At 45.4% G+C, this 20,569-nt stretch overlaps 25 non-coding genes across 25 annotated transcripts; all 25 read right to left on the minus strand.

The window, feature by feature from the left end:
- Positions 1 to 796: 796 nt before the first annotated feature.
- LOC142514298 (5S ribosomal RNA) lies at positions 797 to 915 on the minus strand. The gene has a single exon (XR_012810198.1). It is a non-coding gene; the product is annotated as a 5S ribosomal RNA (ribosomal RNA).
- Positions 916 to 1,599: 684 nt separating this feature from the next.
- Positions 1,600 to 1,718, minus strand: LOC142514310 (5S ribosomal RNA). The gene has a single exon (XR_012810209.1). It is a non-coding gene; the product is annotated as a 5S ribosomal RNA (ribosomal RNA).
- Positions 1,719 to 2,402: 684 nt separating this feature from the next.
- Positions 2,403 to 2,521, minus strand: LOC142514322 (5S ribosomal RNA). The gene has a single exon (XR_012810220.1). It is a non-coding gene; the product is annotated as a 5S ribosomal RNA (ribosomal RNA).
- A 684-nt stretch (positions 2,522 to 3,205) lies between these two features.
- On the minus strand, positions 3,206 to 3,324 carry LOC142514333 (5S ribosomal RNA). Its single transcript, XR_012810231.1, has one exon. It is a non-coding gene; the product is annotated as a 5S ribosomal RNA (ribosomal RNA).
- Positions 3,325 to 4,008: 684 nt separating this feature from the next.
- Positions 4,009 to 4,127, minus strand: LOC142514345 (5S ribosomal RNA). Its single transcript, XR_012810242.1, has one exon. It is a non-coding gene; the product is annotated as a 5S ribosomal RNA (ribosomal RNA).
- A 684-nt stretch (positions 4,128 to 4,811) lies between these two features.
- On the minus strand, positions 4,812 to 4,930 carry LOC142514358 (5S ribosomal RNA). Its single transcript, XR_012810254.1, has one exon. It is a non-coding gene; the product is annotated as a 5S ribosomal RNA (ribosomal RNA).
- A 684-nt stretch (positions 4,931 to 5,614) lies between these two features.
- LOC142514370 (5S ribosomal RNA) lies at positions 5,615 to 5,733 on the minus strand. The gene has a single exon (XR_012810265.1). It is a non-coding gene; the product is annotated as a 5S ribosomal RNA (ribosomal RNA).
- A 684-nt stretch (positions 5,734 to 6,417) lies between these two features.
- Positions 6,418 to 6,536, minus strand: LOC142514382 (5S ribosomal RNA). The gene has a single exon (XR_012810276.1). It is a non-coding gene; the product is annotated as a 5S ribosomal RNA (ribosomal RNA).
- Positions 6,537 to 7,221: 685 nt separating this feature from the next.
- LOC142514393 (5S ribosomal RNA) lies at positions 7,222 to 7,340 on the minus strand. The gene has a single exon (XR_012810287.1). It is a non-coding gene; the product is annotated as a 5S ribosomal RNA (ribosomal RNA).
- A 684-nt stretch (positions 7,341 to 8,024) lies between these two features.
- Positions 8,025 to 8,143, minus strand: LOC142514404 (5S ribosomal RNA). Its single transcript, XR_012810298.1, has one exon. It is a non-coding gene; the product is annotated as a 5S ribosomal RNA (ribosomal RNA).
- Positions 8,144 to 8,827: 684 nt separating this feature from the next.
- On the minus strand, positions 8,828 to 8,946 carry LOC142514415 (5S ribosomal RNA). The gene has a single exon (XR_012810309.1). It is a non-coding gene; the product is annotated as a 5S ribosomal RNA (ribosomal RNA).
- A 684-nt stretch (positions 8,947 to 9,630) lies between these two features.
- Positions 9,631 to 9,750, minus strand: LOC142513378 (5S ribosomal RNA). Its single transcript, XR_012809328.1, has one exon. It is a non-coding gene; the product is annotated as a 5S ribosomal RNA (ribosomal RNA).
- A 684-nt stretch (positions 9,751 to 10,434) lies between these two features.
- LOC142514426 (5S ribosomal RNA) lies at positions 10,435 to 10,553 on the minus strand. Its single transcript, XR_012810320.1, has one exon. It is a non-coding gene; the product is annotated as a 5S ribosomal RNA (ribosomal RNA).
- Positions 10,554 to 11,236: 683 nt separating this feature from the next.
- On the minus strand, positions 11,237 to 11,355 carry LOC142514438 (5S ribosomal RNA). Its single transcript, XR_012810331.1, has one exon. It is a non-coding gene; the product is annotated as a 5S ribosomal RNA (ribosomal RNA).
- Positions 11,356 to 12,040: 685 nt separating this feature from the next.
- LOC142514450 (5S ribosomal RNA) lies at positions 12,041 to 12,159 on the minus strand. Its single transcript, XR_012810342.1, has one exon. It is a non-coding gene; the product is annotated as a 5S ribosomal RNA (ribosomal RNA).
- A 682-nt stretch (positions 12,160 to 12,841) lies between these two features.
- On the minus strand, positions 12,842 to 12,960 carry LOC142514462 (5S ribosomal RNA). Its single transcript, XR_012810353.1, has one exon. It is a non-coding gene; the product is annotated as a 5S ribosomal RNA (ribosomal RNA).
- Positions 12,961 to 13,645: 685 nt separating this feature from the next.
- LOC142514474 (5S ribosomal RNA) lies at positions 13,646 to 13,764 on the minus strand. Its single transcript, XR_012810365.1, has one exon. It is a non-coding gene; the product is annotated as a 5S ribosomal RNA (ribosomal RNA).
- Positions 13,765 to 14,449: 685 nt separating this feature from the next.
- LOC142514486 (5S ribosomal RNA) lies at positions 14,450 to 14,568 on the minus strand. The gene has a single exon (XR_012810376.1). It is a non-coding gene; the product is annotated as a 5S ribosomal RNA (ribosomal RNA).
- A 685-nt stretch (positions 14,569 to 15,253) lies between these two features.
- LOC142514497 (5S ribosomal RNA) lies at positions 15,254 to 15,372 on the minus strand. The gene has a single exon (XR_012810387.1). It is a non-coding gene; the product is annotated as a 5S ribosomal RNA (ribosomal RNA).
- Positions 15,373 to 16,056: 684 nt separating this feature from the next.
- LOC142513836 (5S ribosomal RNA) lies at positions 16,057 to 16,174 on the minus strand. The gene has a single exon (XR_012809762.1). It is a non-coding gene; the product is annotated as a 5S ribosomal RNA (ribosomal RNA).
- A 683-nt stretch (positions 16,175 to 16,857) lies between these two features.
- On the minus strand, positions 16,858 to 16,976 carry LOC142514508 (5S ribosomal RNA). The gene has a single exon (XR_012810398.1). It is a non-coding gene; the product is annotated as a 5S ribosomal RNA (ribosomal RNA).
- A 684-nt stretch (positions 16,977 to 17,660) lies between these two features.
- Positions 17,661 to 17,779, minus strand: LOC142514519 (5S ribosomal RNA). The gene has a single exon (XR_012810409.1). It is a non-coding gene; the product is annotated as a 5S ribosomal RNA (ribosomal RNA).
- A 684-nt stretch (positions 17,780 to 18,463) lies between these two features.
- On the minus strand, positions 18,464 to 18,582 carry LOC142514531 (5S ribosomal RNA). Its single transcript, XR_012810420.1, has one exon. It is a non-coding gene; the product is annotated as a 5S ribosomal RNA (ribosomal RNA).
- A 685-nt stretch (positions 18,583 to 19,267) lies between these two features.
- LOC142514542 (5S ribosomal RNA) lies at positions 19,268 to 19,386 on the minus strand. The gene has a single exon (XR_012810431.1). It is a non-coding gene; the product is annotated as a 5S ribosomal RNA (ribosomal RNA).
- A 684-nt stretch (positions 19,387 to 20,070) lies between these two features.
- Positions 20,071 to 20,189, minus strand: LOC142514554 (5S ribosomal RNA). The gene has a single exon (XR_012810442.1). It is a non-coding gene; the product is annotated as a 5S ribosomal RNA (ribosomal RNA).
- Between the last annotated feature and the right edge of the window lie 380 nt (positions 20,190 to 20,569).

Raw genomic sequence — 20,569 nt, forward strand, 5'->3', positions numbered from 1 at the left:
TATATCCACGAAAGGGTGCAACACGAGGACTTCCCAGGGTGGTCAAGGCATCCTAGTACTGTCCGCCCAAGCACGCTTAACTTTCGGAGTTTGATTGGATCCGGTGCATAATGCGGTATGATCGCACCCGACATTGAGTGGGACTGTTATTCTTATCTCACGAGTACGTTGGATCTGGCGGCGATGGACAACCGCGGACTGCTCTCGCCCAATCCTAAACCATGAAGTAAGCGTTCATTAGCGCGATGGCAGAGCTCGGAGGGTGACTCCCTGGGAAGGCTAGTGTTGCGACCGTTACGTAATTATGGATAAACAGTCGAAATAATTATTTTAATGTGTTAACCGTCTCAGGAGTAATCTGGGTCATCCTTCGCACAGAACCGGCTACACGACAACAAAAAATCGATTAAATGTTCACAGAAAAAGAAAAAAAATATAGAAGGAAATAACGAATGTCAAAGCATTTTATGCCTGGGATACGATAAATGAACCGGAATCGAATTTCGAACTTCCTAAGCGGATTTCTCGAGGAAACGAAAGCTTAACAGAAGCGGTAAATCGCAAATTAGAGGGTCTTAGAGAAGGAATTCGGCTAAAATCTCGTCAGCTCATTGCGTAGTAATGAGTCTCGTCCGTTTGCCCGTTTACAATCAAATTAGCCTACAATTTTGTCCAAATCCGGCAGTGCCCGAGCTACTTTCATTTCACATGTCTTATCTGGTCCCGATCGAGATTCAGATGATTTGAGCCGAAAATCGTCTGTCAACAAGTAATCAAAAATAGAAAAACACGAAAAAGGGTGCAACACGAGGACTTCCCAGGGGGTCACCCATCCTAGTACTGCTCTCGCCCAAGCACGCTTAACTTCGGAGTTCTGATGGGATCCGGTGCATTAGTGCTGGTATGATCGCACCCGACATTGAGTGGGATGTTTATTCTTATATCCCTCGAGTACGTGTGGAGCGGGCGGCGATGGACAACACGCGGCACTGCTCTCGCCCAATCATAACCACGAAGTTAAGCGTTCTGGCGCGATGGCAGAGCTAGGATGGGTGACCTCCCTGGGAAGACCTCGTGTCGCGATCGTTTACGTAAATTATGGATAAAACAGTCGAAATAATTGTTTTTAATGAGTTAACCGTCTCCGGAGTAATCTGCGTCATACCCTTCCGCACAGAACCGGCTCACGACAACAAAAATCGATAAATGTTCCCAGAAAATAGAAAAAAAAATAAGAAGAAGGAAATAACGAATGTAAAGCTATTATTATGCCTGGGATACGATAAAATGGAACCGGAATCGAATTTCGAACTTCCTAAGCGGATTTCTCGAGGAAACGAAAGCTTAACAGAAGCGGTAAATCGCAAATTAGAGGGTCTTAGAGAAGGAATTCGGCTAAAATCTCGTCAGCTCATTGCGTAGTAATGAGTCTCGTCCGTTTGCCCGTTTACAATCAAATTAGCCTACAATTTTGTCCAAATCCGGCAGTGCCCGAGCTACTTTCATTTCACATGTCTTATCTGGTCCCGATCGAGATTCAGATGATTTGAGCCGAAAATCGTCTGTCAACAAGTAATCAAAAATAGAAAAACACGAAAAAGGGTGCAACACGAGGACTTCCCAGGGGGTCACCCATCCTAGTACTGCTCTCGCCCAAGCACGCTTAACTTCGGAGTTCTGATGGGATCCGGTGCATTAGTGCTGGTATGATCGCACCCGACATTGAGTGGGATGTTTATTCTTATATCCCTCGAGTACGTGTGGAGCGGGCGGCGATGGACAACACGCGGCACTGCTCTCGCCCAATCATAACCATGAAGTTAAGCGTTCTGGCGCGATGGCAGAGCTAGGATGGGTGACCTCCCTGGGAAGACCTCGTGTCGCGACCGTTTACGTAAATTATGGATAAAACAGTCGAAATAATTGTTTTTAATGAGTTAACCGTCTCCGGAGTAATCTGCGTCATACCCTTCCGCACAGAACCGGCTCACGACAACAAAAATCGATAAATGTTCCCAGAAAATAGAAAAAAAAATAAGAAGAAGGAAATAACGAATGTAAAGCTATTATTATGCCTGGGATACGATAAAATGGAACCGGAATCGAATTTCGAACTTCCTAAGCGGATTTCTCGAGGAAACGAAAGCTTAACAGAAGCGGTAAATCGCAAATTAGAGGGTCTTAGAGAAGGAATTCGGCTAAAATCTCGTCAGCTCATTGCGTAGTAATGAGTCTCGTCCGTTTGCCCGTTTACAATCAAATTAGCCTACAATTTTGTCCAAATCCGGCAGTGCCCGAGCTACTTTCATTTCACATGTCTTATCTGGTCCCGATCGAGATTCAGATGATTTGAGCCGAAAATCGTCTGTCAACAAGTAATCAAAAATAGAAAAACACGAAAAAGGGTGCAACACGAGGACTTCCCAGGGGGTCACCCATCCTAGTACTGCTCTCGCCCAAGCACGCTTAACTTCGGAGTTCTGATGGGATCCGGTGCATTAGTGCTGGTATGATCGCACCCGACATTGAGTGGGATGTTTATTCTTATATCCCTCGAGTACGTGTGGAGCGGGCGGCGATGGACAACACGCGGCACTGCTCTCGCCCAATCATAACCATGAAGTTAAGCGTTCTGGCGCGATGGCAGAGCTAGGATGGGTGACCTCCCTGGGAAGACCTCGTGTCGCGACCGTTTACGTAAATTATGGATAAAACAGTCGAAATAATTGTTTTTAATGAGTTAACCGTCTCCGGAGTAATCTGCGTCATACCCTTCCGCACAGAACCGGCTCACGACAACAAAAATCGATAAATGTTCCCAGAAAATAGAAAAAAAAATAAGAAGAAGGAAATAACGAATGTAAAGCTATTATTATGCCTGGGATACGATAAAATGGAACCGGAATCGAATTTCGAACTTCCTAAGCGGATTTCTCGAGGAAACGAAAGCTTAACAGAAGCGGTAAATCGCAAATTAGAGGGTCTTAGAGAAGGAATTCGGCTAAAATCTCGTCAGCTCATTGCGTAGTAATGAGTCTCGTCCGTTTGCCCGTTTACAATCAAATTAGCCTACAATTTTGTCCAAATCCGGCAGTGCCCGAGCTACTTTCATTTCACATGTCTTATCTGGTCCCGATCGAGATTCAGATGATTTGAGCCGAAAATCGTCTGTCAACAAGTAATCAAAAATAGAAAAACACGAAAAAGGGTGCAACACGAGGACTTCCCAGGGGGTCACCCATCCTAGTACTGCTCTCGCCCAAGCACGCTTAACTTCGGAGTTCTGATGGGATCCGGTGCATTAGTGCTGGTATGATCGCACCCGACATTGAGTGGGATGTTTATTCTTATATCCCTCGAGTACGTGTGGAGCGGGCGGCGATGGACAACACGCGGCACTGCTCTCGCCCAATCATAACCATGAAGTTAAGCGTTCTGGCGCGATGGCAGAGCTAGGATGGGTGACCTCCCTGGGAAGACCTCGTGTCGCGACCGTTTACGTAAATTATGGATAAAACAGTCGAAATAATTGTTTTTAATGAGTTAACCGTCTCCGGAGTAATCTGCGTCATACCCTTCCGCACAGAACCGGCTCACGACAACAAAAATCGATAAATGTTCCCAGAAAATAGAAAAAAAAATAAGAAGAAGGAAATAACGAATGTAAAGCTATTATTATGCCTGGGATACGATAAAATGGAACCGGAATCGAATTTCGAACTTCCTAAGCGGATTTCTCGAGGAAACGAAAGCTTAACAGAAGCGGTAAATCGCAAATTAGAGGGTCTTAGAGAAGGAATTCGGCTAAAATCTCGTCAGCTCATTGCGTAGTAATGAGTCTCGTCCGTTTGCCCGTTTACAATCAAATTAGCCTACAATTTTGTCCAAATCCGGCAGTGCCCGAGCTACTTTCATTTCACATGTCTTATCTGGTCCCGATCGAGATTCAGATGATTTGAGCCGAAAATCGTCTGTCAACAAGTAATCAAAAATAGAAAAACACGAAAAAGGGTGCAACACGAGGACTTCCCAGGGGGTCACCCATCCTAGTACTGCTCTCGCCCAAGCACGCTTAACTTCGGAGTTCTGATGGGATCCGGTGCATTAGTGCTGGTATGATCGCACCCGACATTGAGTGGGATGTTTATTCTTATATCCCTCGAGTACGTGTGGAGCGGGCGGCGATGGACAACACGCGGCACTGCTCTCGCCCAATCATAACCATGAAGTTAAGCGTTCTGGCGCGATGGCAGAGCTAGGATGGGTGACCTCCCTGGGAAGACCTCGTGTCGCGACCGTTTACGTAAATTATGGATAAAACAGTCGAAATAATTGTTTTTAATGAGTTAACCGTCTCCGGAGTAATCTGCGTCATACCCTTCCGCACAGAACCGGCTCACGACAACAAAAATCGATAAATGTTCCCAGAAAATAGAAAAAAAAATAAGAAGAAGGAAATAACGAATGTAAAGCTATTATTATGCCTGGGATACGATAAAATGGAACCGGAATCGAATTTCGAACTTCCTAAGCGGATTTCTCGAGGAAACGAAAGCTTAACAGAAGCGGTAAATCGCAAATTAGAGGGTCTTAGAGAAGGAATTCGGCTAAAATCTCGTCAGCTCATTGCGTAGTAATGAGTCTCGTCCGTTTGCCCGTTTACAATCAAATTAGCCTACAATTTTGTCCAAATCCGGCAGTGCCCGAGCTACTTTCATTTCACATGTCTTATCTGGTCCCGATCGAGATTCAGATGATTTGAGCCGAAAATCGTCTGTCAACAAGTAATCAAAAATAGAAAAACACGAAAAAGGGTGCAACACGAGGACTTCCCAGGGGGTCACCCATCCTAGTACTGCTCTCGCCCAAGCACGCTTAACTTCGGAGTTCTGATGGGATCCGGTGCATTAGTGCTGGTATGATCGCACCCGACATTGAGTGGGATGTTTATTCTTATATCCCTCGAGTACGTGTGGAGCGGGCGGCGATGGACAACACGCGGCACTGCTCTCGCCCAATCATAACCACGAAGTTAAGCGTTCTGGCGCGATGGCAGAGCTAGGATGGGTGACCTCCCTGGGAAGACCTCGTGTCGCGATCGTTTACGTAAATTATGGATAAAACAGTCGAAATAATTGTTTTTAATGAGTTAACCGTCTCCGGAGTAATCTGCGTCATACCCTTCCGCACAGAACCGGCTCACGACAACAAAAATCGATAAATGTTCCCAGAAAATAGAAAAAAAAATAAGAAGAAGGAAATAACGAATGTAAAGCTATTATTATGCCTGGGATACGATAAAATGGAACCGGAATCGAATTTCGAACTTCCTAAGCGGATTTCTCGAGGAAACGAAAGCTTAACAGAAGCGGTAAATCGCAAATTAGAGGGTCTTAGAGAAGGAATTCGGCTAAAATCTCGTCAGCTCATTGCGTAGTAATGAGTCTCGTCCGTTTGCCCGTTTACAATCAAATTAGCCTACAATTTTGTCCAAATCCGGCAGTGCCCGAGCTACTTTCATTTCACATGTCTTATCTGGTCCCGATCGAGATTCAGATGATTTGAGCCGAAAATCGTCTGTCAACAAGTAATCAAAAATAGAAAAACACGAAAAAGGGTGCAACACGAGGACTTCCCAGGGGGTCACCCATCCTAGTACTGCTCTCGCCCAAGCACGCTTAACTTCGGAGTTCTGATGGGATCCGGTGCATTAGTGCTGGTATGATCGCACCCGACATTGAGTGGGATGTTTATTCTTATATCCCTCGAGTACGTGTGGAGCGGGCGGCGATGGACAACACGCGGCACTGCTCTCGCCCAATCATAACCATGAAGTTAAGCGTTCTGGCGCGATGGCAGAGCTAGGATGGGTGACCTCCCTGGGAAGACCTCGTGTCGCGACCGTTTACGTAAATTATGGATAAAACAGTCGAAATAATTGTTTTTAATGAGTTAACCGTCTCCGGAGTAATCTGCGTCATACCCTTCCGCACAGAACCGGCTCACGACAACAAAAATCGATAAATGTTCCCAGAAAATAGAAAAAAAAATAAGAAGAAGGAAATAACGAATGTAAAGCTATTATTATGCCTGGGATACGATAAAATGGAACCGGAATCGAATTTCGAACTTCCTAAGCGGATTTCTCGAGGAAACGAAAGCTTAACAGAAGCGGTAAATCGCAAATTAGAGGGTCTTAGAGAAGGAATTCGGCTAAAATCTCGTCAGCTCATTGCGTAGTAATGAGTCTCGTCCGTTTGCCCGTTTACAATCAAATTAGCCTACAATTTTGTCCAAATCCGGCAGTGCCCGAGCTACTTTCATTTCACATGTCTTATCTGGTCCCGATCGAGATTCAGATGATTTGAGCCGAAAATCGTCTGTCAACAAGTAATCAAAAATAGAAAAACACGAAAAAGGGTGCAACACGAGGACTTCCCAGGGGGTCACCCATCCTAGTACTGCTCTCGCCCAAGCACGCTTAACTTCGGAGTTCTGATGGGATCCGGTGCATTAGTGCTGGTATGATCGCACCCGACATTGAGTGGGATGTTTATTCTTATATCCCTCGAGTACGTGTGGAGCGGGCGGCGATGGACAACACGCGGCACTGCTCTCGCCCAATCATAACCACGAAGTTAAGCGTTCTGGCGCGATGGCAGAGGCTAGGATGGGTGACCTCCCTGGGAAGACCTCGTGTCGCGATCGTTTACGTAAATTATGGATAAAACAGTCGAAATAATTGTTTTTAATTAGTTAACCGTCTCCGGAGTAATCTGCGTCATACCCTTCCGCACAGAACCGGCTCACGACAACAAAAATCGATAAATGTTCCCAGAAAATAGAAAAAAAAATAAGAAGAAGGAAATAACGAATGTAAAGCTATTATTATGCCTGGGATACGATAAAATGGAACCGGAATCGAATTTCGAACTTCCTAAGCGGATTTCTCGAGGAAACGAAAGCTTAACAGAAGCGGTAAATCGCAAATTAGAGGGTCTTAGAGAAGGAATTCGGCTAAAATCTCGTCAGCTCATTGCGTAGTAATGAGTCTCGTCCGTTTGCCCGTTTACAATCAAATTAGCCTACAATTTTGTCCAAATCCGGCAGTGCCCGAGCTACTTTCATTTCACATGTCTTATCTGGTCCCGATCGAGATTCAGATGATTTGAGCCGAAAATCGTCTGTCAACAAGTAATCAAAAATAGAAAAACACGAAAAAGGGTGCAACACGAGGACTTCCCAGGGGGTCACCCATCCTAGTACTGCTCTCGCCCAAGCACGCTTAACTTCGGAGTTCTGATGGGATCCGGTGCATTAGTGCTGGTATGATCGCACCCGACATTGAGTGGGATGTTTATTCTTATATCCCTCGAGTACGTGTGGAGCGGGCGGCGATGGACAACACGCGGCACTGCTCTCGCCCAATCATAACCACGAAGTTAAGCGTTCTGGCGCGATGGCAGAGCTAGGATGGGTGACCTCCCTGGGAAGACCTCGTGTCGCGACCGTTTACGTAAATTATGGATAAAACAGTCGAAATAATTGTTTTTAATGAGTTAACCGTCTCCGGAGTAATCTGCGTCATACCCTTCCGCACAGAACCGGCTCACGACAACAAAAATCGATAAATGTTCCCAGAAAATAGAAAAAAAAATAAGAAGAAGGAAATAACGAATGTAAAGCTATTATTATGCCTGGGATACGATAAAATGGAACCGGAATCGAATTTCGAACTTCCTAAGCGGATTTCTCGAGGAAACGAAAGCTTAACAGAAGCGGTAAATCGCAAATTAGAGGGTCTTAGAGAAGGAATTCGGCTAAAATCTCGTCAGCTCATTGCGTAGTAATGAGTCTCGTCCGTTTGCCCGTTTACAATCAAATTAGCCTACAATTTTGTCCAAATCCGGCAGTGCCCGAGCTACTTTCATTTCACATGTCTTATCTGGTCCCGATCGAGATTCAGATGATTTGAGCCGAAAATCGTCTGTCAACAAGTAATCAAAAATAGAAAAACACGAAAAAGGGTGCAACACGAGGACTTCCCAGGGGGTCACCCATCCTAGTACTGCTCTCGCCCAAGCACGCTTAACTTCGGAGTTCTGATGGGATCCGGTGCATTAGTGCTGGTATGATCGCACCCGACATTGAGTGGGATGTTTATTCTTATATCCCTCGAGTACGTGTGGAGCGGGCGGCGATGGACAACACGCGGCACTGCTCTCGCCCAATCATAACCACGAAGTTAAGCGTTCTGGCGCGATGGCAGAGCTAGGATGGGTGACCTCCCTGGGAAGACCTCGTGTCGCGACCGTTTACGTAAATTATGGATAAAACAGTCGAAATAATTGTTTTTAATGAGTTAACCGTCTCCGGAGTAATCTGCGTCATACCCTTCCGCACAGAACCGGCTCACGACAACAAAAATCGATAAATGTTCCCAGAAAATAGAAAAAAAAATAAGAAGAAGGAAATAACGAATGTAAAGCTATTATTATGCCTGGGATACGATAAAATGGAACCGGAATCGAATTTCGAACTTCCTAAGCGGATTTCTCGAGGAAACGAAAGCTTAACAGAAGCGGTAAATCGCAAATTAGAGGGTCTTAGAGAAGGAATTCGGCTAAAATCTCGTCAGCTCATTGCGTAGTAATGAGTCTCGTCCGTTTGCCCGTTTACAATCAAATTAGCCTACAATTTTGTCCAAATCCGGCAGTGCCCGAGCTACTTTCATTTCACATGTCTTATCTGGTCCCGATCGAGATTCAGATGATTTGAGCCGAAAATCGTCTGTCAACAAGTAATCAAAAATAGAAAAACACGAAAAAGGGTGCAACACGAGGACTTCCCAGGGGGTCACCCATCCTAGTACTGCTCTCGCCCAAGCACGCTTAACTTCGGAGTTCTGATGGGATCCGGTGCATTAGTGCTGGTATGATCGCACCCGACATTGAGTGGGATGTTTATTCTTATATCCCTCGAGTACGTGTGGAGCGGGCGGCGATGGACAACACGCGGCACTGCTCTCGCCCAATCATAACCATGAAGTTAAGCGTTCTGGCGCGATGGCAGAGCTAGGATGGGTGACCTCCCTGGGAAGACCTCGTGTCGCGATCGTTTACGTAAATTATGGATAAAACAGTCGAAATAATTGTTTTTAATGAGTTAACCGTCTCCGGAGTAATCTGCGTCATACCCTTCCGCACAGAACCGGCTCACGACAACAAAAATCGATAAATGTTCCCAGAAAATAGAAAAAAAAATAAGAAGAAGGAAATAACGAATGTAAAGCTATTATTATGCCTGGGATACGATAAAATGGAACCGGAATCGAATTTCGAACTTCCTAAGCGGATTTCTCGAGGAAACGAAAGCTTAACAGAAGCGGTAAATCGCAAATTAGAGGGTCTTAGAGAAGGAATTCGGCTAAAATCTCGTCAGCTCATTGCGTAGTAATGAGTCTCGTCCGTTTGCCCGTTTACAATCAAATTAGCCTACAATTTTGTCCAAATCCGGCAGTGCCCGAGCTACTTTCATTTCACATGTCTTATCTGGTCCCGATCGAGATTCAGATGATTTGAGCCGAAAATCGTCTGTCAACAAGTAATCAAAAATAGAAAAACACGAAAAAGGGTGCAACACGAGGACTTCCCAGGGGGTCACCCATCCTAGTACTGCTCTCGCCCAAGCACGCTTAACTTCGGAGTTCTGATGGGATCCGGTGCATTAGTGCTGGTAATGATCGCACCCGACATTGAGTGGGATGTTTATTCTTATATCCCTCGAGTACGTGTGGAGCGGGCGGCGATGGACAACACGCGGCACTGCTCTCGCCCAATCATAACCATGAAGTTAAGCGTTCTGGCGCGATGGCAGAGCTAGGATGGGTGACCTCCCTGGGAAGACCTCGTGTCGCGACCGTTTACGTAAATTATGGATAAAACAGTCGAAATAATTGTTTTTAATGAGTTAACCGTCTCCGGAGTAATCTGCGTCATACCCTTCCGCACAGAACCGGCTCACGACAACAAAAATCGATAAATGTTCCCAGAAAATAGAAAAAAAAATAAGAAGAAGGAAATAACGAATGTAAAGCTATTATTATGCCTGGGATACGATAAAATGGAACCGGAATCGAATTTCGAACTTCCTAAGCGGATTTCTCGAGGAAACGAAAGCTTAACAGAAGCGGTAAATCGCAAATTAGAGGGTCTTAGAGAAGGAATTCGGCTAAAATCTCGTCAGCTCATTGCGTAGTAATGAGTCTCGTCCGTTTGCCCGTTTACAATCAAATTAGCCTACAATTTTGTCCAAATCCGGCAGTGCCCGAGCTACTTTCATTTCACATGTCTTATCTGGTCCCGATCGAGATTCAGATGATTTGAGCCGAAAATCGTCTGTCAACAAGTAATCAAAAATAGAAAAACACGAAAAAGGGTGCAACACGAGGACTTCCCAGGGGGTCACCCATCCTAGTACTGCTCTCGCCCAAGCACGCTTAACTTCGGAGTTCTGATGGGATCCGGTGCATTAGTGCTGGTATGATCGCACCCGACATTGAGTGGGATGTTTATTCTTATATCCCTCGAGTACGTGTGGAGCGGGCGGCGATGGACAACACGCGGCACTGCTCTCGCCCAATCATAACCATGAAGTTAAGCGTTCTGGCGCGATGGCAGAGCTAGGATGGGTGACCTCCCTGGGAAGACCTCGTGTCGCGACCGTTTACGTAAATTATGGATAAAACAGTCGAAATAATTGTTTTTAATGAGTTAACCGTCTCCGGAGTAATCTGCGTCATACCCTTCCGCACAGAACCGGCTCACGACAACAAAAATCGATAAATGTTCCCAGAAAATAGAAAAAAAATAAGAAGAAGGAAATAACGAATGTAAAGCTATTATTATGCCTGGGATACGATAAAATGGAACCGGAATCGAATTTCGAACTTCCTAAGCGGATTTCTCGAGGAAACGAAAGCTTAACAGAAGCGGTAAATCGCAAATTAGAGGGTCTTAGAGAAGGAATTCGGCTAAAATCTCGTCAGCTCATTGCGTAGTAATGAGTCTCGTCCGTTTGCCCGTTTACAATCAAATTAGCCTACAATTTTGTCCAAATCCGGCAGTGCCCGAGCTACTTTCATTTCACATGTCTTATCTGGTCCCGATCGAGATTCAGATGATTTGAGCCGAAAATCGTCTGTCAACAAGTAATCAAAAATAGAAAAACACGAAAAAGGGTGCAACACGAGGACTTCCCAGGGGGTCACCCATCCTAGTACTGCTCTCGCCCAAGCACGCTTAACTTCGGAGTTCTGATGGGATCCGGTGCATTAGTGCTGGTATGATCGCACCCGACATTGAGTGGGATGTTTATTCTTATATCCCTCGAGTACGTGTGGAGCGGGCGGCGATGGACAACACGCGGCACTGCTCTCGCCCAATCATAACCACGAAGTTAAGCGTTCTGGCGCGATGGCAGAGGTAGGATGGGTGACCTCCCTGGGAAGACCTCGTGTCGCGATCCGTTTACGTAAATTATGGATAAAACAGTCGAAATAATTGTTTTTAATGAGTTAACCGTCTCCGGAGTAATCTGCGTCATACCCTTCCGCACAGAACCGGCTCACGACAACAAAAATCGATAAATGTTCCCAGAAAATAGAAAAAAAAATAAGAAGAAGGAAATAACGAATGTAAAGCTATTATTATGCCTGGGATACGATAAAATGGAACCGGAATCGAATTTCGAACTTCCTAAGCGGATTTCTCGAGGAAACGAAAGCTTAACAGAAGCGGTAAATCGCAAATTAGAGGGTCTTAGAGAAGGAATTCGGCTAAAATCTCGTCAGCTCATTGCGTAGTAATGAGTCTCGTCCGTTTGCCCGTTTACAATCAAATTAGCCTACAATTTTGTCCAAATCCGGCAGTGCCCGAGCTACTTTCATTTCACATGTCTTATCTGGTCCCGATCGAGATTCAGATGATTTGAGCCGAAAATCGTCTGTCAACAAGTAATCAAAAATAGAAAAACACGAAAAAGGGTGCAACACGAGGACTTCCCAGGGGGTCACCCATCCTAGTACTGCTCTCGCCCAAGCACGCTTAACTTCGGAGTTCTGATGGGATCCGGTGCATTAGTGCTGGTATGATCGCACCCGACATTGAGTGGGATGTTTATTCTTATATCCCTCGAGTACGTGTGGAGCGGGCGGCGATGGACAACACGCGGCACTGCTCTCGCCCAATCATAACCACGAAGTTAAGCGTTCTGGCGCGATGGCAGAGGTAGGATGGGTGACCTCCCTGGGAAGACCTCGTGTCGCGATCGTTTACGTAAATTATGGATAAAACAGTCGAAATAATTGTTTTAATGAGTTAACCGTCTCCGGAGTAATCTGCGTCATACCCTTCCGCACAGAACCGGCTCACGACAACAAAAATCGATAAATGTTCCCAGAAAATAGAAAAAAAAATAAGAAGAAGGAAATAACGAATGTAAAGCTATTATTATGCCTGGGATACGATAAAATGGAACCGGAATCGAATTTCGAACTTCCTAAGCGATTTCTCGAGGAAACGAAAGCTTAACAGAAGCGGTAAATCGCAAATTAGAGGGTCTTAGAGAAGGAATTCGGCTAAAATCTCGTCAGCTCATTGCGTAGTAATGAGTCTCGTCCGTTTGCCCGTTTACAATCAAATTAGCCTACAATTTTGTCCAAATCCGGCAGTGCCCGAGCTACTTTCATTTCACATGTCTTATCTGGTCCCGATCGAGATTCAGATGATTTGAGCCGAAAATCGTCTGTCAACAAGTAATCAAAAATAGAAAAACACGAAAAAGGGTGCAACACGAGGACTTCCCAGGGGGTCACCCATCCTAGTACTGCTCTCGCCCAAGCACGCTTAACTTCGGAGTTCTGATGGGATCCGGTGCATTAGTGCTGGTATGATCGCACCCGACATTGAGTGGGATGTTTATTCTTATATCCCTCGAGTACGTGTGGAGCGGGCGGCGATGGACAACACGCGGCACTGCTCTCGCCCAATCATAACCACGAAGTTAAGCGTTCTGGCGCGATGGCAGAGGCTAGGATGGGTGACCTCCCTGGGAAGACCTCGTGTCGCGACCGTTTACGTAAATTATGGATAAAACAGTCGAAATAATTGTTTTTAATGAGTTAACCGTCTCCGGAGTAATCTGCGTCATACCCTTCCGCACAGAACCGGCTCACGACAACAAAAATCGATAAATGTTCCCAGAAAATAGAAAAAAAAATAAGAAGAAGGAAATAACGAATGTAAAGCTATTATTATGCCTGGGATACGATAAAATGGAACCGGAATCGAATTTCGAACTTCCTAAGCGGATTTCTCGAGGAAACGAAAGCTTAACAGAAGCGGTAAATCGCAAATTAGAGGGTCTTAGAGAAGGAATTCGGCTAAAATCTCGTCAGCTCATTGCGTAGTAATGAGTCTCGTCCGTTTGCCCGTTTACAATCAAATTAGCCTACAATTTTGTCCAAATCCGGCAGTGCCCGAGCTACTTTCATTTCACATGTCTTATCTGGTCCCGATCGAGATTCAGATGATTTGAGCCGAAAATCGTCTGTCAACAAGTAATCAAAAATAGAAAAACACGAAAAAGGGTGCAACACGAGGACTTCCCAGGGGGTCACCCATCCTAGTACTGCTCTCGCCCAAGCACGCTTAACTTCGGAGTTCTGATGGGATCCGGTGCATTAGTGCTGGTATGATCGCACCCGACATTGAGTGGGATGTTTATTCTTATATCCCTCGAGTACGTGTGGAGCGGGCGGCGATGGACAACACGCGGCACTGCTCTCGCCCAATCATAACCACGAAGTTAAGCGTTCTGGCGCGATGGCAGAGCTAGGATGGGTGACCTCCCTGGGAAGACCTCGTGTCGCGATCCGTTTACGTAAATTATGGATAAAACAGTCGAAATAATTGTTTTTAATGAGTTAACCGTCTCCGGAGTAATCTGCGTCATACCCTTCCGCACAGAACCGGCTCACGACAACAAAAATCGATAAATGTTCCCAGAAAATAGAAAAAAAAATAAGAAGAAGGAAATAACGAATGTAAAGCTATTATTATGCCTGGGATACGATAAAATGGAACCGGAATCGAATTTCGAACTTCCTAAGCGGATTTCTCGAGGAAACGAAAGCTTAACAGAAGCGGTAAATCGCAAATTAGAGGGTCTTAGAGAAGGAATTCGGCTAAAATCTCGTCAGCTCATTGCGTAGTAATGAGTCTCGTCCGTTTGCCCGTTTACAATCAAATTAGCCTACAATTTTGTCCAAATCCGGCAGTGCCCGAGCTACTTTCATTTCACATGTCTTATCTGGTCCCGATCGAGATTCAGATGATTTGAGCCGAAAATCGTCTGTCAACAAGTAATCAAAAATAGAAAAACACGAAAAAGGGTGCAACACGAGGACTTCCCAGGGGGTCACCCATCCTAGTACTGCTCTCGCCCAAGCACGCTTAACTTCGGAGTTCTGATGGGATCCGGTGCATTAGTGCTGGTATGATCGCACCCGACATTGAGTGGGATGTTTATTCTTATATCCCTCGAGTACGTGTGGAGCGGGCGGCGATGGACAACACGCGGCACTGCTCTCGCCCAATCATAACCACGAAGTTAAGCGTTCTGGCGCGATGGCAGAGGCTAGGATGGGTGACCTCCCTGGGAAGACCTCGTGTCGCGATCGTTTACGTAAATTATGGATAAAACAGTCGAAATAATTGTTTTTAATGAGTTAACCGTCTCCGGAGTAATCTGCGTCATACCCTTCCGCACAGAACCGGCTCACGACAACAAAAATCGATAAATGTTCCCAGAAAATAGAAAAAAAAATAAGAAGAAGGAAATAACGAATGTAAAGCTATTATTATGCCTGGGATACGATAAAATGGAACCGGAATCGAATTTCGAACTTCCTAAGCGGATTTCTCGAGGAAACGAAAGCTTAACAGAAGCGGTAAATCGCAAATTAGAGGGTCTTAGAGAAGGAATTCGGCTAAAATCTCGTCAGCTCATTGCGTAGTAATGAGTCTCGTCCGTTTGCCCGTTTACAATCAAATTAGCCTACAATTTTGTCCAAATCCGGCAGTGCCCGAGCTACTTTCATTTCACATGTCTTATCTGGTCCCGATCGAGATTCAGATGATTTGAGCCGAAAATCGTCTGTCAACAAGTAATCAAAAATAGAAAAACACGAAAAAGGGTGCAACACGAGGACTTCCCAGGGGGTCACCCATCCTAGTACTGCTCTCGCCCAAGCACGCTTAACTTCGGAGTTCTGATGGGATCCGGTGCATTAGTGCTGGTATGATCGCACCCGACATTGAGTGGGATGTTTATTCTTATATCCCTCGAGTACGTGTGGAGCGGGCGGCGATGGACAACACGCGGCACTGCTCTCGCCCAATCATAACCACGAAGTTAAGCGTTCTGGCGCGATGGCAGAGCTAGGATGGGTGACCTCCCTGGGAAGACCTCGTGTCGCGATCGTTTACGTAAATTATGGATAAAACAGTCGAAATAATTGTTTTTAATGAGTTAACCGTCTCCGGAGTAATCTGCGTCATACCCTTCCGCACAGAACCGGCTCACGACAACAAAAATCGATAAATGTTCCCAGAAAATAGAAAAAAAAATAAGAAGAAGGAAATAACGAATGTAAAGCTATTATTATGCCTGGGATACGATAAAATGGAACCGGAATCGAATTTCGAACTTCCTAAGCGGATTTCTCGAGGAAACGAAAGCTTAACAGAAGCGGTAAATCGCAAATTAGAGGGTCTTAGAGAAGGAATTCGGCTAAAATCTCGTCAGCTCATTGCGTAGTAATGAGTCTCGTCCGTTTGCCCGTTTACAATCAAATTAGCCTACAATTTTGTCCAAATCCGGCAGTGCCCGAGCTACTTTCATTTCACATGTCTTATCTGGTCCCGATCGAGATTCAGATGATTTGAGCCGAAAATCGTCTGTCAACAAGTAATCAAAAATAGAAAAACACGAAAAAGGGTGCAACACGAGGACTTCCCAGGGGGTCACCCATCCTAGTACTGCTCTCGCCCAAGCACGCTTAACTTCGGAGTTCTGATGGATCCGGTGCATTAGTGCTGGTATGATCGCACCCGACATTGAGTGGGATGTTTATTCTTATATCCCTCGAGTACGTGTGGAGCGGGCGGCGATGGACAACACGCGGCACTGCTCTCGCCCAATCATAACCACGAAGTTAAGCGTTCTGGCGCGATGGCAGAGGTAGGATGGGTGACCTCCCTGGGAAGACCTCGTGTCGCGATCGTTTACGTAAATTATGGATAAAACAGTCGAAATAATTGTTTTTAATTAGTTAACCGTCTCCGGAGTAATCTGCGTCATACCCTTCCGCACAGAACCGGCTCACGACAACAAAAATCGATAAATGTTCCCAGAAAATAGAAAAAAAATAAGAAGAAGGAAATAACGAATGTAAAGCTATTATTATGCCTGGGATACGATAAAATGGAACCGGAATCGAATTTCGAACTTCCTAAGCGGATTTCTCGAGGAAACGAAAGCTTAACAGAAGCGGTAAATCGCAAATTAGAGGGTCTTAGAGAAGGAATTCGGCTAAAATCTCGTCAGCTCATTGCGTAGTAATGAGTCTCGTCCGTTTGCCCGTTTACAATCAAATTAGCCTACAATTTTGTCCAAATCCGGCAGTGCCCGAGCTACTTTCATTTCACATGTCTTATCTGGTCCCGATCGAGATTCAGATGATTTGAGCCGAAAATCGTCTGTCAACAAGTAATCAAAAATAGAAAAACACGAAAAAGGGTGCAACACGAGGACTTCCCAGGGGGTCACCCATCCTAGTACTGCTCTCGCCCAAGCACGCTTAACTTCGGAGTTCTGATGGGATCCGGTGCATTAGTGCTGGTATGATCGCACCCGACATTGAGTGGGATGTTTATTCTTATATCCCTCGAGTACGTGTGGAGCGGGCGGCGATGGACAACACGCGGCACTGCTCTCGCCCAATCATAACCACGAAGTTAAGCGTTCTGGCGCGATGGCAGAGGTAGGATGGGTGACCTCCCTGGGAAGACCTCGTGTCGCGATCGTTTACGTAAATTATGGATAAAACAGTCGAAATAATTGTTTTTAATGAGTTAACCGTCTCCGGAGTAATCTGCGTCATACCCTTCCGCACAGAACCGGCTCACGACAACAAAAATCGATAAATGTTCCCAGAAAATAGAAAAAAAAATAAGAAGAAGGAAATAACGAATGTAAAGCTATTATTATGCCTGGGATACGATAAAATGGAACCGGAATCGAATTTCGAACTTCCTAAGCGGATTTCTCGAGGAAACGAAAGCTTAACAGAAGCGGTAAATCGCAAATTAGAGGGTCTTAGAGAAGGAATTCGGCTAAAATCTCGTCAGCTCATTGCGTAGTAATGAGTCTCGTCCGTTTGCCCGTTTACAATCAAATTAGCCTACAATTTTGTCCAAATCCGGCAGTGCCCGAGCTACTTTCATTTCACATGTCTTATCTGGTCCCGATCGAGATTCAGATGATTTGAGCCGAAAATCGTCTGTCAACAAGTAATCAAAAATAGAAAAACACGAAAAAGGGTGCAACACGAGGACTTCCCAGGGGGTCACCCATCCTAGTACTGCTCTCGCCCAAGCACGCTTAACTTCGGAGTTCTGATGGGATCCGGTGCATTAGTGCTGGTATGATCGCACCCGACATTGAGTGGGATGTTTATTCTTATATCCCTCGAGTACGTGTGGAGCGGGCGGCGATGGACAACACGCGGCACTGCTCTCGCCCAATCATAACCACGAAGTTAAGCGTTCTGGCGCGATGGCAGAGGTAGGATGGGTGACCTCCCTGGGAAGACCTCGTGTCGCGATCGTTTACGTAAATTATGGATAAAACAGTCGAAATAATTGTTTTTAATGAGTTAACCGTCTCCGGAGTAATCTGCGTCATACCCTTCCGCACAGAACCGGCTCACGACAACAAAAATCGATAAATGTTCCCAGAAAATAGAAAAAAAAATAAGAAGAAGGAAATAACGAATGTAAAGCTATTATTATGCCTGGGATACGATAAAATGGAACCGGAATCGAATTTCGAACTTCCTAAGCGGATTTCTCGAGGAAACGAAAGCTTAACAGAAGCGGTAAATCGCAAATTAGAGGGTCTTAGAGAAGGAATTCGGCTAAAATCTCGTCAGCTCATTGCGTAGTAATGAGTCTCGTCCGTTTGCCCGTTTACAATCAAATTAGCCTACAATTTTGTCCAAATCCGGCAGTGCCCGAGCTACTTTCATTTCACATGTCTTATCTGGTCCCGATCGAGATTCAGATGATTTGAGCCGAAAATCGTCTGTCAACAAGTAATCAAAAATAGAAAAACACGAAAAAGGGTGCAACACGAGGACTTCCCAGGGGGTCACCCATCCTAGTACTGCTCTCGCCCAAGCACGCTTAACTTCGGAGTTCTGATGGGATCCGGTGCATTAGTGCTGGTATGATCGCACCCGACATTGAGTGGGATGTTTATTCTTATATCCCTCGAGTACGTGTGGAGCGGGCGGCGATGGACAACACGCGGCACTGCTCTCGCCCAATCATAACCAAGAAGTTAAGCGTTCTGGCGCGATGGCAGAGGCTAGGATGGGTGACCTCCCTGGGAAGACCTCGTGTCGCGACCGTTTACGTAAATTATGGATAAAACAGTCGAAATAATTGTTTTTAATGAGTTAACCGTCTCCGGAGTAATCTGCGTCATACCCTTCCGCACAGAACCGGCTCACGACAACAAAAATCGATAAATGTTCCCAGAAAATAGAAAAAAAAATAAGAAGAAGGAAATAACGAATGTAAAGCTATTATTATGCCTGGGATACGATAAAATGGAACCGGAATCGAATTTCGAACTTCCTAAGCGGATTTCTCGAGGAAACGAAAGCTTAACAGAAGCGGTAAATCGCAAATTAGAGGGTCTTAGAGAAGGAATTCGGCTAAAATCTCGTCAGCTCATTGCGTAGTAATGAGTCTCGTCCGTTTGCCCGTTTACAATCAAATTAGCCTACAATTTTGTCCAAATCCGGCAGTGCCCGAGCTACTTTCATTTCACATGTCTTATCTGGTCCCGATCGAGATTCAGATGATTTGAGCCGAAAATCGTCTGTCAACAAGTAATCAAAAATAGAAAAACACGAAAAAGGGTGCAACACGAGGACTTCCCAGGGGGTCACCCATCCTAGTACTGCTCTCGCCCAAGCACGCTTAACTTCGGAGTTCTGATGGGATCCGGTGCATTAGTGCTGGTATGATCGCACCCGACATTGAGTGGGATGTTTATTCTTATATCCCTCGAGTACGTGTGGAGCGGGCGGCGATGGACAACACGCGGCACTGCTCTCGCCCAATCATAACCACGAAGTTAAGCGTTCTGGCGCGATGGCAGAGGTAGGATGGGTGACCTCCCTGGGAAGACCTCGTGTCGCGATCGTTTACGTAAATTATGGATAAAACAGTCGAAATAATTGTTTTTAATGAGTTAACCGTCTCCGGAGTAATCTGCGTCATACCCTTCCGCACAGAACCGGCTCACGACAACAAAAATCGATAAATGTTCCCAGAAAATAGAAAAAAAAATAAGAAGAAGGAAATAACGAATGTAAAGCTATTATTATGCCTGGGATACGATAAAATGGAACCGGAATCGAATTTCGAACTTCCTAAGCGGATTTCTCGAGGAAACGAAAGCTTAACAGAAGCGGTAAATCGCAAATTAGAGGGTCTTAGAGAAGGAATTCGGCTAAAATCTCGTCAGCTCATTGCGTAGTAATGAGTCTCGTCCGTTTGCCCGTTTACAATCAAATTAGCCTACAATTTTGTCCAAATCCGGCAGTGCCCGAGCTACTTTCATTTCACATGTCTTATCTGGTCCCGATCGAGATTCAGATGATTTGAGCCGAAAATCGTCTGTCAACAAGTAATCAAAAATAGAAAAACACGAAAAAGGGTGCAACACGAGGACTTCCCAGGGGGTCACCCATCCTAGTACTGCTCTCGCCCAAGCACGCTTAACTTCGGAGTTCTGATGGGATCCGGTGCATTAGTGCTGGTATGATCGCACCCGACATTGAGTGGGATGTTTATTCTTATATCCCTCGAGTACGTGTGGAGCGGGCGGCGATGGACAACACGCGGCACTGCTCTCGCCCAATCATAACCAGGAAGTTAAGCGTTCTGGCGCGATGGCAGAGCTAGGATGGGTGACCTCCCTGGGAAGACCTCGTGTCGCGATCGTTTACGTAAATTATGGATAAAACAGTCGAAATAATTGTTTTTAATGAGTTAACCGTCTCCGGAGTAATCTGCGTCATACCCTTCCGCACAGAACCGGCTCACGACAACAAAAATCGATAAATGTTCCCAGAAAATAGAAAAAAAAATAAGAAGAAGGAAATAACGAATGTAAAGCTATTATTATGCCTGGGATACGATAAAATGGAACC

Source organism: Primulina tabacum, chromosome 10 (assembly GCF_025594145.1).
Source record: "Primulina tabacum isolate GXHZ01 chromosome 10, ASM2559414v2, whole genome shotgun sequence".
Lineage (NCBI taxonomy): Eukaryota > Viridiplantae > Streptophyta > Magnoliopsida > Lamiales > Gesneriaceae > Primulina > Primulina tabacum.